Here is a 16,264-nt window from a genome sequence, read left to right as displayed (position 1 = left end):
CTGACAGGCATGAGGCTGCTGTTGTGAGCATCCCTGGGTCAAGGGCAGGCAGGAGATCCCCTTGGCTCAGTTTACTTGGCATAGCATTAGGAATGACATTAGCCACTGGGCTCCTGGAGTGAAAGGACATTCCCTATTTCTCTCTCGGGCCAGGGACCGAGTTGGAGGCAGGCTTGCTGTCAGACAGCTGTCTGTGCTCATCCCTGAGTGTGGCAGTGGGCCAGATATCCGTTCATCCATCTATCCATCCGTCCCTGAGTGGGCTGGTGGGTGCAGGTGTTGTGGCCCCAGTGCTGTGCACTGTGGCTGGAGCTGGCACCGTTCACCTGAGCTTGACTTCATCGTGCTCGAAGCCATGGAGCAGGACAGACGTGGTGGGTGGTGGTCAGTGCTGGGGTCTGTCTGTAGCCAGTGCTGTCAGCAGCAAGGGGTAGGAATGATGAGGGACCTGAGGCCTTTGTCCAGCCAGTCAGTTCCTGGACCACACTCTCCCAAATGGTGACACCTCCTTCTGCCTCTACTGGCAGCCTTTCCCAAGGCCACAGACCTCCCTTAGGGAGGTGGCTCTGACATGACATCCCTGAAAGGCTGGGATTTTCCTTCCATCCTTTGAGAGTGCCTCATCTGATGCTGCTGCTGGCTTGGCCCCAGGTGATGGCAGGGCCAGCTCCCCATGAGCCCCTGTGCTGGCCATGCTTTGTGTCAGCCTGGTGGGACCTTCCTTCCTCTGCAAACCAGGGTGCTCTGTGGAATTGGGAGCATCTGCCAGTTGGGTAAGGAGTGGATGTGTCTTCAGAGAGGGAGCTGCTGGTTGCCAAGGCAGGAGTCACTCAGCTCTGGGAAATGCCTGTGCCAGGGGTGCACCCAAGCACCCATGCCAATGCCTGGTGCAGGGCTGGGCACCCAGAGGTCCCCACTGGAACCAGACCTCTTCCTGCTCTGCAGGCTGCAGGCGGCCGCCACCAGAGCTGGTGTCTGCAAAACGGTTAAAGGCTGACATTTAGAGGTCACACTTTTAGCACTGTTCATGTGTTTGCTTCATTTGCATTTGCAGTTAGCCGGGCTCGAGGCTTTGCCACTCGCATGTGCAGTTGCCATGGTTACGTGTGCAGTCGGGATGTGGAGTTTGGTTGGACACCTGCAAACATGCAGCTCTCAACCTCCAGAGCACAAGCAGAAGCTGCCAAGGTGCAGGGCAGCCCTCGGACATGGGTGTGAGGGCCCTGCACAGTGCTGTGCTGAGGAAATGGGAGCTGCAGTGCCCATCTTGGCAGGGTCTGCGTGGTGCTGCTTCTTGAAGCCTCCGATTGCCCACACTCAACAGCAGTGGGCATCTAGGGCAGCCTTGTTGGAGAGGAAGGTTGAGCCCATGCCAAGGGGGTTGCCCTGCACTTTTCATCTGGGGCTGTCTCTTTTCCAGACCCCGTGTAGAGGCTTTTGTCCCAAAGGGCTGGAGGGAAGGTGCTCGAGATTGGGGTGGTGAGGGCAGCCAGAACCTGGGAGTCATGAGCAGAGCTACTGAGCAGGCTGCCCAGGGACAGGAGCCTGCCAAATCTTCAGAAGGCAGCGTGAGAATTGGCAGAGCACTGTGCTGAGGCTCCAGATGTGGTGGCTGTGTCTGTCCTGACTCTCTGTGGGGTCTGCTCTGGGTGCTCGCATCCAGCACAGACAGGGATTTGTTCCAGGTGTCTTTTGATCAGGATCACATATAGTCCGTGAGCAAGAGCAAGGAGACAGTGATTGCCAAAATCCTCTGGCAGGTCCATACTGGCCTTTGTGTTAAAGGAGGAGGTATTTTAGGACAGCTGATAAGAAAGGGATGTCGAAGTCAAGTCTCTGAGCTCCATCTAAACAATTCCCAAACAGCATCAGCTCAGCCAGCTCCTAAACACCCCCAGCCACAGCGAGTCTGCTGCCTCCCAAGCAATTTGCTGCCATCTTCCTGTATCCTTCCTTCTAGAAGCTGTTTCTTTGCAGCAGACAGGGGAGAAAGGAAGCTCTCTTGGCTGTCCAGGAGCTACTATGGCCTCAGACAGAGCAGTGTGGAAGTGTCCATGCTGCACTAGTGGCAGCTGGATGGATTCAGTAACAGTAGAAGGGTGGAAGGATGGTGGGAAGTGGTGAGGATGGGAACATGGAGCGTGTATGCAACAAGTTGTGGAGCTGCAGAGGAGCCTGTGGAATCTCAGAGCAGAGCACAGAGAGGCTGGTATCTGCCATCCTGTGCACCAAGTGCAGAGGGATGGGGCAGGGACAGCTTGGCTCTCTCCTTAGAACTCCCAGTGCCACTGGGATGGGAGTTGCTGGCTCCCTGTGGGATCCCAGACAGAGATTCCTCTGCTGGTGGTCTGTGGTTATTGGCTGCCACTGACAGTGCTTTGAAAGGCAGCCAAGGGCGTTGTGGCTCCTGGGTCGGCACTGAGGGGAGGTGGTCACAGCCAGCACAAGGTACGTCAGCAGGAGGAGGCAGGTTGGATCCTGGTACCAGGGAACTCGAGGAGAGCTGGGTCTGAGGACTGAGCTGAGCTGGATGGTGCTGGATGGGGGACTGAATGCTCTGGTGGTCTCCTACCGTGATGCTCCCCGGAGCTGGGGGCAGGGAGCAGGCTGTGACCAGCACTGTGTGCTGCTGGCCTCAGCAGGATTCTGCTGTGGGTGTGAGGCGAATGAATAAATGGTCCTGCAATTGCCAGAGCTGCCAGTTTGAACCCACATCATTCAGACCCTGGAGCGAGTCTGACTGAGAGGAAAGGGGGATGAAGAGGGAGCAGTGCAAAGACATGGGTGCTTCTGGCTGCAGCTGCCGGGTCCTGTCTGGTTTGTGTAGCTCCTGGAAGTTTTGCCTGGATGGGAGGTTATGTGAAGTTTGGCTTGTCTGGGCTCAGTAGTCATGTGGTATTGCAGTCCATTATGAAACCTGTGTTCCTGCTTAGTCTTGAAGTTTGTGTGTGGAAACTCTGCTCTTGCAGTATATTCCTTTTGCCATGTTGTCTGCCTGGCAGGAGGGACAGCACGTGCCAGTGGCTGTCTGCGAGCAAGATTTTGTGCTGAGGAGCGCTGTTTGGGATGAGACCACCTTGACGAGGAGCTCAGAGGATTGTTGGTAAAGAAGCCTTGTTCCTGACACTGAAAAATGCAGAACAGTGGAGTAACATCTGTTATTTTCAAACTGCATCTCAGTGAGAGCATATCCTGTAAGGTGTCTGGCAAGCAGAGCTGAAACTTTGTCTGGTGGCCAGTTGCTCTGGCTGTGCCAGCAAAACAGGTGGCAAAGTTTGGGAAAGGTTGCAGAGAGAACATGTTACAGGGCTTGTATGGTGCACGAGCCTTGTTTGGGTCTGGGCCTGGGCTGCTGAGGACAAGGATGTTTGGGAAAAGTTTGGTCAGGAGGTTTCTGAGATGGGCTTGCGGAGGAGACTGCTGAGAATGCCCTTTTGTGGTGATCAGGGGCTGCAGGGGCTTGGCCTTCATCAAGCAGTGGTTTGGTGCTGCTCTAAAGGAGTGGGAGAAGAAGCCCAAGTCTGTAGCGTGGCCAGAATGTCTGCATGGCACTCCTCATGGAGGTGGCTTCATCCATGTTCTGATGCTGGCACCCAGTGCTAAAGGAGTTGTGAAGGTGAGTGTGTGAGTCCAACTGTGTTCTTGTCTTTCCTCTGCCCTCACATAACTCCAGGCACCACTGAGCAACTTGAGGACTCATGGGACAGTGATGGAGGAGAAGGGGACAGGGGTTGCTCTGTGTCTCTGTCTCTAGAGCTGCCCACGGAGAGCTCAGGAGAGATGTGTGGGTGTTGAGATCATTGTGGAGTCAAATGCCTGGAAGTTGCAGCGGAGTTGGTCAGAGGTCTGGTGGCCTCTCTGCAAAAAAAAGGGCTAAATAAGGCAGGGTTCTTCAGACTGGGAAAGAAACAACAGAAGATGGATAAGATGTGTCTACAGGAGGCCAGGAGAGAAGTGATAGAGGTTAACTGTTCATTGTTTATTTTCATACAAGTACAAGGTCACATCAAATTAAGCTATCAGGAGGTGCCAAACAGGAGGAGGGGCATTGCCTCTTGCAGATGTGCTATCAAATCACAGAAGTCCTCAGGACAAGGTGTCATGAACAACAAAACCTTGCCTTAGTTTCAGGAGAAATGGGATGATTTCAAGAAGGACAAGAGGGTTCCCCCACAACCAATAAACACACTGAGATCCACCTCTGACTTGGGCAGCTGCTGAGCTCTGAATTGCTTGTGCTTCTGACTGCTTGCAAGTACACAGAGCAAGGAGGACTTTTGGTCTGCTCTGTTATTTTCATAACGTTCTGCCCACCAGAGAGTGTGGAGCCAGGAGGGAGCTCTGGGCTCTGGTAAGGAAGGATGGGTTTATCTCCATCCAGCTGTGTTACTTAGCTTGGCACAGGGTGACAGGTACATGCTCAGTCCTGCTTCCTCACTGAGAGTGTGGGATGATTTCCCCACATGATGGAGGTGCACCTGCTGGGAGATACAAGACCTGTGCTAAGCACCAAGCCTGGGCTTCACAGGACCCTTTGCTGGAGACCTCTGACAGGCTTTTGTATACTGATCAGGTACTAATTCAGTTGGTTTGAAAATGAACGGCAATATCCCTTCCTGCTGTGTTCCCTGACAGCTCTGCTTCCTCTGGGCACAGGGACACGCTGGCAGCAGGGCTGGAGTCTCATCTTAGAGCTGTCCCAATTCCCTGGTACTTGCTGCATGTGATAGGCACCGTGGGATCACCAGGGATCTGATCTTCATCTCCCCCTCCTCCAATCCCCTGTCTCTGCCTGTTCTCACACACATCAGGAAACATCAGTGTCAGTTTTGTTCCTGGTTTTATCCTCAAATGAGAAAAGACTCATGTCCTGCTACCAGTGAGGGTCCAGTTCAGCCTTACCTTGGCAAATGTGGGATGCCAAAAGGCTATTCCCCAACTCCTGAGCAGTCCACAGACATGCAAGGACAACAGGGAAACGTGAGCCTTGGCTTGGGAGCCGTTGGCTTCTTGTGGGAGAAATGGACTTGGAGAGGAGGATGCAGGGATGAGCTGGGGACCCAGTGGTCCCCAGTGGGTTTTGGCTGGCAGGCAGCAGGATGAGGTCAAGTGAGGTTGTTGCTCATGAAGAGGATGCTGGTTTTTATCCTTATGAATTCCTGGAGGACTGAGGGAAGTGTCCATCCAGCACAAGGCTGTTCTTGCAACCACAAACCAACGATCTCCCTTGTATAGCAGCTGTCCTGTGCCTCGAGAAATCTCTGTTTCTGTCTTGTCTTTTCGGTCTCTGTTGCCACTGGGTCTCTGGATGAGAATCTGAGGTTGCAGATTTGGGCAGGGAGCTGCTGTACTTTCATGCTCATGACTTTGAGAGGAGCCAATTGGTTGCCTACTCTGCAACAAAAACCTCCTTCTGTGTCCGCCAGGAGCGACGCTTCCAAGTGGGCATCTGCTGAGGCAGAGCAGTGTTCAGGGACCTCTGAGGAGCAGCAGTGAGCATGAGAGCTGTCTTGGCACTTGAACTTGACTTTCCTTGGCATTGTTGGTCCTTGCAGCATGCCTGTATGTCCTGCTTCGTTCTGGTCTGCTCCCTCTGGAGAGACAGGGCATCCCCAGGGTGCCTGATTTGCTCCAGTCCAGCTTATTTCTTAACACGAGGTGGTATTTGCAGTAAAACACATTAAAGGATTTTTTTTTGCCAGAGGTTTTAGGCTTTCTGCTTTTTTGTGCTTGAAGATAGAAAATATGGGAGGATAAATTTACAAGGGAAAATAGAAAATACATTTTGGATTAAATTTGAATGGGTTTCCTTTCTAGCTGCTGGCTTGCCTGACCTACAGTCTCTAGTGAGCCCTGGCTGCATGAGCAAGACCTCGTGGAGCTGCTGTGGCTGCAGGCTGACTGTCCGGTCCAGGGTGGTTCCATGGTCTTCTGCTTAGTCACACCAGCTTTGGTTTTGGTTTGGCAGTGTGAGCACCTGGTGGCCTTGTTGAGGGCAGGCTCCTCTGCTTAAGGAAGCTGCTCCTCTTGGTTGGGTAGAGGCTGTCCTGGGCTTGGGCTGCACCATCCACTTGGGCTGTCCGAGGTCCTTCTGAGGTGACCACATCTGTCCGGGCTGCCAGCTGTGCACACAACCCGTGCTAATGGTGCTCTCTGGCTGTGATAACTGTACCAACTCTTTCGGTGGCTTACTGGAGCACATACCAAATCTGTGCGTTTCCAGAATTCCTGGGAAAGCCTGTGGAGTTTCTGGGGAAACCAATAACTCTGGGATGGGCTTTTATCTCATTCAGCTGCAGATGGGCGGGTTTGGACGCTGTGTCGTGCCAGCAGCACACGTGGGTGGCCCTTGTGCCAGGGTCCCAGGGCTCCCCTCGCCCTGATGTCGCCCCGAGCGTGGCAGCTCTGCCGTGAGCCGATGCCGCCTGTACCTGTCGGGGCTTTGCCCAGGAGCTCCTCCACAGCCGCCAGCCATTATCCCGGCGCTCAGCAGCGGGGTGGGGCGAGCGGGAAGGCAGATGTGGAGAGGGGGAGGGTGGCTTCTCGAGCACCTGTGCCTTATTCTGGAGCGTGCAAGTGTGAAATTCAATTTGTAGATCAGTCGTAGCTGGTGAGGGACACAGGCCACAGTGTGCGCCGGAGCCAGGCGGTGTCTGGGAGCAGCGCGGCCGGCATGCACAGCATGTCCTGCCTGCCAGCTCTTGCGGAGGCTGACGTCACCCTGGAGGAGCGGTGGCTGCTGCAGGATGTGGCTGCTTGACGCTGTGTCATGTTGGCTCTGGGTGTGCGGCCCCGGCTCCCGCAGGAGCCCTGCCAGGAGGTGCTGCCCTGGGATGGTGTCCCCTGCCCCGTGGGGGCGAGGAGCGCGGTGCAGATGGGAGGGAACGGGACCCGGTGCCCTCTGCCACCAGCAGCTTGCAGGGTGGTGGTGTGGATGGAGGAGTCCATGGTGCTTCCAGCAACAATGGCATTTTCCCACCCCCGCATTTGGATCTTTCTGATGTTTCCAGCGAAACCTGCTTGCCGGTGGGAGCAGAGGGAATATGCATGACAGCGTTAGCAAATGCAGCTTGCGCTAACTCCTGCTCTGCCCTACCTGTGCGTTGCTACCAGTGGTCACTGCTCCCCATCTCCGGCCCCAGTCCATGTCTGGGTATCCCACTCCCTGCTTTGCAGAGAGCAGCCCTCTGTTGTAGATGAAGAGTCCAGTGCTGTGAGGAGGGGAGCGTGATCTCCCAGGCCGGCCACGGCAGAGCTGGCACTAACTGTGCCCCCAGGCGAGCTGCAGTGTCATGGAGCAGCGGGCCGCTGCTGATGCCATTAGGCTCAAAGAGGCATTTGCAATATGGTCAGAAAATCACATCTGGTCTTTGGTGAGGGCCGCTCGCACTAACATAAAGCTCAGCATCTTGAGTCCAGTGGGGACTGGGGCACACAGTAGGGCGATGGGCTGGAGTTCAGCTGAGGCATCTCTCTGGCACAGGACAGGACCCGCAGCTCTCCCAGCTGCGGGAAACTCGGGAGCATGGGGTGGCACAGCCTGGCATCCCTGGGTCTGTGCAGAGCCTGTCTGGTGTTTCACCTGGCAGCAGAGACTATTGTAACAAGGTGGAGGTGGTGTGGACAGTGAGCTCAAACACCTGCTAGGACAGCTTTCCTGAGCAAAGACCCAGCAGTGAGGAAACAATTTGGTGCTGGACTGCAATGCTTGGGCTTTCTTGCATCCTGAGGGAGCACACTGCTTCCTGCATTGTCACCCTCAAGGGATGGCCCACACCCCCCCCCCTTGCATGGGGATGTGCTCTCCCCATAGAGCCACCTTGCTCCACTGGCTTGGTCTCATGGTACAAGACAAGGCGGTAACAAGTGGTGCAAAAAGATGGTGCTTATACACTGCCAGATAACTTGTAACCTTATCTCTGCGCAAGAAAACTTACTGTGTCATGTTTCAGCTTCTGTGCAAAAGTTAGTTCCTGCTTGTCTCCAGCTATTTTCTTCATCTTTGTTCTTTGTCCTGGATGTTATTACCTTTAGCCCAGATTACTTCCATGATCTATTTTACAATTCTGCCCTGCAAAACCTTTTTGAGCTGATAAAGAGTGGAGTGATGTTAGGCAGACATAGGTGGTTGGGGCAGATGTCGGTAAAAGAAACAGGCCTTTACTGGCTCTGCTGCTGAAACCAGAGGCTCCAAAGCCACCGTCTGGATTTCAACCCTTGATTAAGTGGTTTTGGCTTCCTGCTTTGAGTCAGTAAAAATGAAACATTGACAACTTATTTCGGGTGTAGCTGTTCCCATTCAGAACACTCTTGGATTTTGTTGCCCACCCTCCCTAATCACATTTGCAGGAAGTCCATGTATTTTAAGCTGCAGTCGGTTCCTCTCTGCCCAGCCCACCTCCTTACATTTATAGAGCCTCCCCCAGTCCACGCTAGTCCATGGAAAGCATTGGCTGTGCACACACTCACCCTGCCTGCAGCCACTGATGCTTTCTCAGCTTCCCTTGGAGCTTGTGTGAGATGTCTCGAGCTGTTCTTAGCACAGGTGGTGGTATGGGTAGGACAGAGCTTTGTGCAAATTGCCCATGGCCCATTGGTTGTAGGAGCTTCATGTCCTTTGCATGGCTGGGTGCCCAGAAAGGAGCTTGAGAGGCTGAGGTATGAGAGAGTTTTGGGGAAGGACATTGCATCAGCAACTTGGTTTCATACTTGCCTCTTAGTTTCAGGCATTTCAGAAATGGGGGTGTGGTTGAGCCAGCCTCTTTGGGTCACCTAAGTCTCCTTTCTTTATTGGACTTCAAACGTGCTTTTGCTAACGTAAGAAATATGAATGTGTTTGGACTTGGACTTTCAGAAGCTTATTGATAAGAGCCTTGTGTTTGTGTAATTGTTCCCTAACACGGTTCAGTCATAATGATCCATGTTAACCTTAAAAATGGTCCCTGTTAGCCATGGTAGTTTCCAGGGCAGTTATTTGGGAGTGGACACAGGAGGCATCGCTCTGGCAGATGTGAGGGGGATGGTGGTGAGCAGGTGGAATAATGTCAATGTGCGGCTTCCTGAAGCTGGAGAAGGAAGTGAGGGGAATGCTGCTGCTGGAGCCAGCTCTCTCTTTGCTGGGTGAGATTTGCACTTGGGCTGCTAGCTGTGGAGTGTTGATCACAGATTTGAGAGAGATTATATTGCCTTGGAGTAGGTGCCTGGTGCTTGTTTGTGATGTGTGGGAGAGTGAGCAAGTTGTCTTGGCATGAACTTTGTGCTGGTGCCAAGGGCTTGCTGAAAGCAGATTGTCTGTCAGCTCACTCCCTGAGTACTCGTCTGGAAATTCCAGGGGTCTGTGGATGCACTTTTGCATTGTCAGTCACCTGCCTGCACGAAGCCAGAGGTGGAGTAATTCTAACATGTATTTGTGAAGGATAGAATAGAATAGAATAGAATAGAATAGAATAGAATAGAATAGAATAGAATAGAAATAGAATAGAATAGAATAATTTTGGTTGGAAGGGACCTACAGTGATCATCCAGTCCAACTGCCTGGCCCATTCAGGGCTGACCTAAAATTAAGGCATGTGGTTAAGGGCGTTGTCCAAACGCGTCTTAAACACTGACAGGCTTGAAGCATCGACCACCTCTGTAGGAAGCCTGTTCCAGAGTTTGACCACCCTCTGGCTAAGCAAAGGCTTCCTAACGCCCAGTGTAAACCTCCCCTGGCACAGCTTTGAACCGTTCCCTCATGCGCTATCGCTGGATCCCAGGGAGAAGAGCTCAGCACCTCCCTCTCCTCAGGAAGCCGTCGGGAGCCTCGGGGCTGCCCCGGTCCCGGAGCTGCGGTTCGCGGGCGGTGCTGACGGGACAGCTCCCGCGGGGTGCGGGGAGCTCTCGACCTCACACGGGGCTCCGGGAACCAGCCCGGCTCCGCCCGTCCCTCCTGAGCGGGACAGAGCGGTGCCACATGCACATGTTGCCGGCTCTGAGATCCTCCGGGCTGAGGCAGGCGCTTCCTTCGCTGCCGTGTAGCGAGTGTGGGTTCAGCTGTGCTCGGACAGTGCTTCTCGTTAACCTCTGCCCCTGCAGGCGAGTGTTTGTACATTGAAACTGCAAATAGCAAGGTAAGGGAGAGAAAAGCTGCCACTGTGTCTTCGTGCTGGGGTCAGGAAAGCCAGAACGTGAGATAATCCAGATTATTTCTATCCAGAGCGTGGCAATAAATAGCCTGCTTCCAACAGCTATCCCTGAGCTGTGTGGGAACCCGCCAGTCCACCGAGAGGCTGCTGCCACTGCCCTCTTCCTGTCCTGGCAGAGCCTGCTGCTCACACAGCAGCTGCTGGCTGTGCCACGTGGCCCTCTCTCGCCTTTCCACCAGGCTCCCGGGAAGCAGTGAGTGGGAAGGTCAGTCAAAATCTGGACTAACTCAAGGTGAGCATGTAGCCCACTCCAAAAGACTCCAGGCTTTCAAGCACAGTTGTCCTTGGATCCTCTATAGTGGTCACCTTCTTCTTGCATCAGCACTATTGGGTGCCGACCCCAACGCTGTTCCTGCTGGAGTGCTCGTGGGCTGTCCTTTAGCAGCATCACCAGTCACAGCTCAGTGACACTGAGAAACCTCCTGCATTTTTGGAGCTCTTGATGCTAAACAAGAGTTGGAAATGATCCAGGTTGTATCACCTGCTGGGTAGCGTGTCTTCTGGAGCCGGGAATAAAACAGTGTGCTGGCATTCAACACCAAAAATGTCTGGAAAGGCTGAAATGTGGGCAAAGGAAAGGTCTGCTTTGCCCCTGGTATCCTTCCCAAGGCGGGCTTGGCTCCTTCATGAAGAACTCATTAAAGGCCATGGAGCAAATGGTGACAGGCCATATTGCAGAGGGAGGCCTTTGGCACCACAGCAGAAGTGGCTCTTGAAATTGTCTGTTTCTAGGGATTTTGAGTAACATTCTTCTGTTATGAATGGAAGCTCTCGAGGATCTTGGCATGTGTCTGGGAGTTGTCAAAGAGCTTCTGTCCCACATATGTTCTTGCAGCGTTGAGGAACTTAACTGACACTTCTCACGTGGTCCCTCATCCTCTCCCCAGGGCAAAGGATGTTCAGTGGAGTGTCTCATAGGCTTCTGACATCCAGCTTGCTTTAAATATTGGTGGTAGTGTGGATAGGAGCTAGGAAAGGCAAGGCACAGGGATGTATCTTGCACTTGATGCAAGCGAGGGTGAGGTTTGTGGGGTTTTCCTTCTGTCCCATTAGAGTGGCTGTGGTGCCTGATATTGGGGGGGCTGCAGATGTGCCTCAGGAGGAGCGTGAGGTGGGGAATGCTGGACTCTGGGAGAGGCCTCTGCAGAGTGGAGAACAGGTGTTTTGGGCTCCATGGCACTGGGAAGCCTCCTAAGTGCTCTGCTCTGCACCCTAAATGCTGGAGGGTTCATGGCCAAGGTGGATGTGTATACCCAGATGGTGACAAATGCTGGATGAATGAGGGCAGGGGCAGAGCTGCCAGCCAGTGTAATGAGAAGTGTAAGAGACTGGGCTGGAAGGGATGCTGGGGGTCACTTGGTCCATCCATCTGCCACGTAGCACCCTTTGCAGATAGTCATGGAGTGCTTTAACTTCTCCTGGGGTACACTTTTCTTTCGTTATATGAATGTGTCTCCTACCTAGCACAAAAGGGCAGAGTGTTCTGAACTTTTTTTGCAGTGGCCTTTGCATGTTATAAAACTGTGCCCTGTGACTTGTCTTGTCTAGACTAATCCCCATCTTCCAGACTTTTCTCCAAGGCTTTTTGGTGATCTTGCTGGTCTCCCATGGCCTCTCTCAGTTAGTCCAAATCTTTTGGGGCATGAACTGGTTCTCTGGACAACAGTATAATAACTTGGTGTGTCTTTACAAGCTGAGAGTAGAGTAATTACTTCATGTGTAAGCTGACCTTTCACACATCCTCCTGTAGTTGCCTTTTTTTTGTGGCAATGATATGCTGGCTCCCATTCAGCTTGTACTCACCTGTAGCCCTCATGACCCTTGTGGCAGAACTGCTGCTGTCTTTTCTTCTGTGGCCTGTTTGTGCGATTTTTTACATCCCAGTGACTTACAGTCCTGCCCATCATCTCTCAGCCCTTTTTCCAGTCTGTCAGGAGCATGTCAAATTCCCATCCTGGCCTCTAAAGTGCTGGGGTGTCACATGCAGATTTTGAAATATACTCTGTTCTGTTGTTTAGGTCATTCATGGGAACACAGAGCAGCAGCAGCAGGGCAGACCTTTCTGAAACCCTACATGTCCTTTTCAGGGTAACTGTGAACCATCTATCACTGTTCACCAGCTCTGTGATGGACCTGGGAAATGCCCCCACAGTGCTGTGGGACCAGGAAACATCTGCCTGTGGCATGGATGGGTAACCTGGGCTGAGACCTGCAGGCATAGGGACGCTCTTGAGGGGCTGCTGGGACACAGGGACACAAGCACATCAGTCCAATTGTGCTCCCCAGGGTTTTCTGTGGGGTTTCTGCAGTGTTGTAGGCCAGGTGGGATGGGGCTGGGTGAAAGCTGGGATTACTGCCCAGTGGAGGAGAGAAGATGGGTCTAGCAGGTGCTGCTTGCTAAGAGCTGAGCACCAGCCTGAGCTCCTGGAGCACAGGCTGGTGGAAAAGTTTGGAGCTCACCTGGAGAAGAGAAGGCAGGGGTTTCTCGTGCTGCTTGCTGGGTGCGTGTTTGTTCTGAGGTGCATGGGCTGGCCCTCAGCAAGGTACAATGGGGTCAAATGGTGAGCACAGCTGCACAAGGCACAGTGGCTGGAGGGTGCAATGGGACATCCTGTCTGCTTGCTGTTGGAAGGAGATCCATCCATCATCCATCATCCATCTGTGCCAGCTGGGTGCTTTGACATCTCCATCTGTCCTGGCTCTGAACCTCATGGGACATAGAGGCACAACATCAGTGTGATGAGCTTGGGGTTGGTGCTCCAGGGCAGGAGGCTGGGCCCTGATGAAGGGTCCAATACGAGAGCAGGCTGTCTGCTCGCATCTCCTCGGCTGTCTGCCAGAGGAGGTGTGGATCCGGCTTGTCTGGCTGGTGTTGAGATGCCTGAATATGAATCTGCAAGAGAGGCTTCCAGAGGATCCCACCCGCCCAGGTTTCCATGGAGAGAGTCTCTTTGTTGAGGAGGAAGCCGCCTGGCAGACAGTGTGGCCGTGGAAATACCTATAGAGCATTTGTTTTCCAAAGCACATGAATAACATCCCCAACAGCTAGCAGCCTCACTTCCTCTGCTCACCCACCAGCGCCCTGGCAGAGTGACCTGGGATGCCTGCGGTGTCTTTATCCTCCCAGTTTCTCACTGCGTGCTTGTCTGAGCATTCCCAGTTTGGCTGTGCCTGCCCAGCCCAGCCCGGTTTCATTTCGAGTTGGCAGGCACGGCTCCTGGCGCGGGGCTGCAGGCAGGCAGCAGCCCATCTTTGCTGGGGGACACGTTTGGCTTCCCTGCTGGAGGGAAGAGTGAGAGCGCTGTAGGCGGCAAAACTGGGAAAGTTTTGCTCCCACCTCCCATGGGATGTGAAGGGAATTGCTTCCCTGAACGAAATGTCCTTTCTCAGGTCTCTCAGTTCTTTCTCATGCTTTGAAAGACCAAGAAGCTTAAGAGCTGTTGAGGCAGCAGGCAGCAATGCAAGGCACATGCAACAAGCCACAGTGAAAAGGATTAAGCTGGGGTTTTTATGTCAGTCTGTCAGCATTAAATTAAGGCTAAATTCCCATCCTAAATGTTATGTTAACATGAAGTTACATCAGAAAGCACAGAGCACAGAACAGCAATATGAGGGTATAAGATGTGTTACAGGGGTATTGTAATTATCCCAAATCAGGCATTTGAAACCCAGGGAATTTCAGATATAGGGCTTGTGTCATTTTTTGGGTATGTAATTGAAAAAAATCCAAACATAGGAAGGCTTAGAAGCATGTCACTGAGATTGTTTGGGTGCCTTTATTCTGTGCTGTGCGGACATGGGCAGATGGAGGCAAAGAGTCTTTAAAAAATGATGGAACCAAATGTGGAATTACAAATGTTAAAATACTGTGAGCTGTATTTGAGTGTCAAGGCATTGTGGCTCTCCAGGGTAACATTAGGGCTGCTGGGCCTTGACTGTGCATCTCCATATCTGGACATATTTGGCTATCACTAACAGAACTCACCTCTGTGCCTCGTGCTTTGTAAAACTCGTTATTGGAGACAGTTTTAAGTCCTGTAGCATCATTTTGTTTAAGTTAAGAATGTGTGCTTAATTCTATCTTAGCTTATGGTTTTTTGTCTTCAGATTCCCATGTTTTTTCAGAGCTGGATGAGGATTAAACAAAAACCCAGAGGAATATCATCACAGCGTAATTCTGAGGAGCTGTAGCAAGAAGCTGTTTTTTGGCTGTGTTTTGTGAAAAGAGATTCCTCATTGTGTCAGGACAGGATGGTTACAGTAGGCGTGTGGAAGCTCCGTGGATGCAAAGTGGGTTGTGAATTCAGCCCTGTGACTGGTGTGTGCAGCCCAGCTGGGCAGCTGTGTAGTGGCACTGCCTGGTGCCATGAAATTGCTTGCCTGGAGGAGTTGGTGGAGCAGCAGTGCCCATGGCAGCATGTGGCTGCAGCCATGAGGAAGCTCTGGAGCTGGGAAATCAGCTGGTGAACCACTGCTGGCAGGGCTGTGGTGCTCCTGAAGACAGAAAATGATGACGGATCGGTTGAAATGGCTCTGCAGGGAGCACTGTATGCACTATCATAAAGACTGGAAGCTGGCTGTAGCTTCCAGCCATACAAATTAGATATGACAGTCATTAATAATTAGCTTTATCCTAACCTGCGGTACCTGAAGGAACCTGAGCAGAAGATTTGCACTGGGCAGTTTGCCTTCCAGCAGTGTCAGGCAGAGTGGTGGGTCTGAAGCATCTTTGAGATCCTGCTTGGGAATACAGCTTTGGGGGCTCCCGGGCCAGCACTGCACCCCTGGGACGTTGCTGTTAGGCAAAGGTCAGTTCTCTGCTGAAGGAGGAGCATTGTGGCAAGGAATATGAGATGAATGATAGTTTTCTTCCAGAGCTGCAGGCAGAACAGGGCAGCCAAGGCACTGTGCTGCAGAGGCAGCTCCAGCAGTGGTGGGCAGATCTGAGCTTGGGGTCTCTGAGTGCCTCAGCTGTTTTTCTGGCCCTTGACTCAGCTTTTATTTCTCAGGCTTTGGCATCTGTTTGGGGGATAACGCAACGGTGTCGTGCTCCCGCTGGTGTGTTTCTGTCGCTGCCTGGTGGGGCAGGAGGAGGTGGAGTGATGTACAGAGATGTGCTGCCCTCCTTGTTTGGCATTACCTGCATTCCCTTGGATGGGGATGCAGGCTCTGGAGAGGTGCCTGCATGCCCAGCCCTGCAAGGCCTCACGGTTTGGGTGGGCCAAGTGCAGTACCACGATTTTCTGAGATGAGTGTTTCTATTTACTGTGTTACCCTGATTTCTGAGCCTGCCAAGTTCTTTGGGCATATCAGGAGGGCAGGCACAGCATGGACCCATTTCCTTAATGACCAGCAGTGAGTTGCCTGCACATGTGCAGTACAGATTTGAGACACCTTCTGTGGGCATTTTTGGTTGTGTTCTGTTTGGGTGGGGTTTTTTTTGTGGGTTTCTGTTTATCTGTCTGGGAGGGTTTGCGGGGTTTTTTTGGTGGTGGTGGGTTTTTTCCCTGCGGATTTTCCTCATTGGATGAGGTGTTCTCTATTTGTGGAATCCCTGCCCAACTAAACCTCCACCAGAGCTGCAAACTCCCATCTGCATACAGCCCTTATTTTGTGCTCCAATAATTTCAAGGCAACTCTGCTCCCCTCTGAGCTTGGGAGGGATGTACCGGGTGGGCACGTAAGGATGCCCTGGGGCAAACCGGAGGTGCCTCACCAGCGCTGCCGTCTCTCCCAGGGGGAGGACATGTGGCTGAGACAAGACGAGTGAGCATCCTCTGAGCCACCACCGCCTTTTCGCGGGGACCCGGCTGAAGATCCGCCCGCCGAGGAGCGGAGCCAGCCGGCGGCTGATGCTGCGCTCGCCCGGCCGGGGTGAGGGGAGCATCGGGCGGGTGCAGCTCCCGCGGCTCCCCGTGCCCGGGTGCCCCGGGAGCAGCGGTGCTGGCGGGGGGAGCCGAGGCGGGGGGCACTTACATAAGCCCTAAATGCGACAGGCGGTGCGGGAAGGTGAAGGGCAGAGCACTGAGAATCCACGCAGCCTCCAGCGAGGGCTCCCTGGCACAGGAGCTCTGCTCGCT

Source organism: Coloeus monedula (genome assembly GCF_965178545.1).
Source record: "Coloeus monedula genome assembly, chromosome: 12".
NCBI lineage: Eukaryota > Metazoa > Chordata > Aves > Passeriformes > Corvidae > Coloeus > Coloeus monedula.
This window is presented reverse-complemented; position numbering follows the sequence as displayed.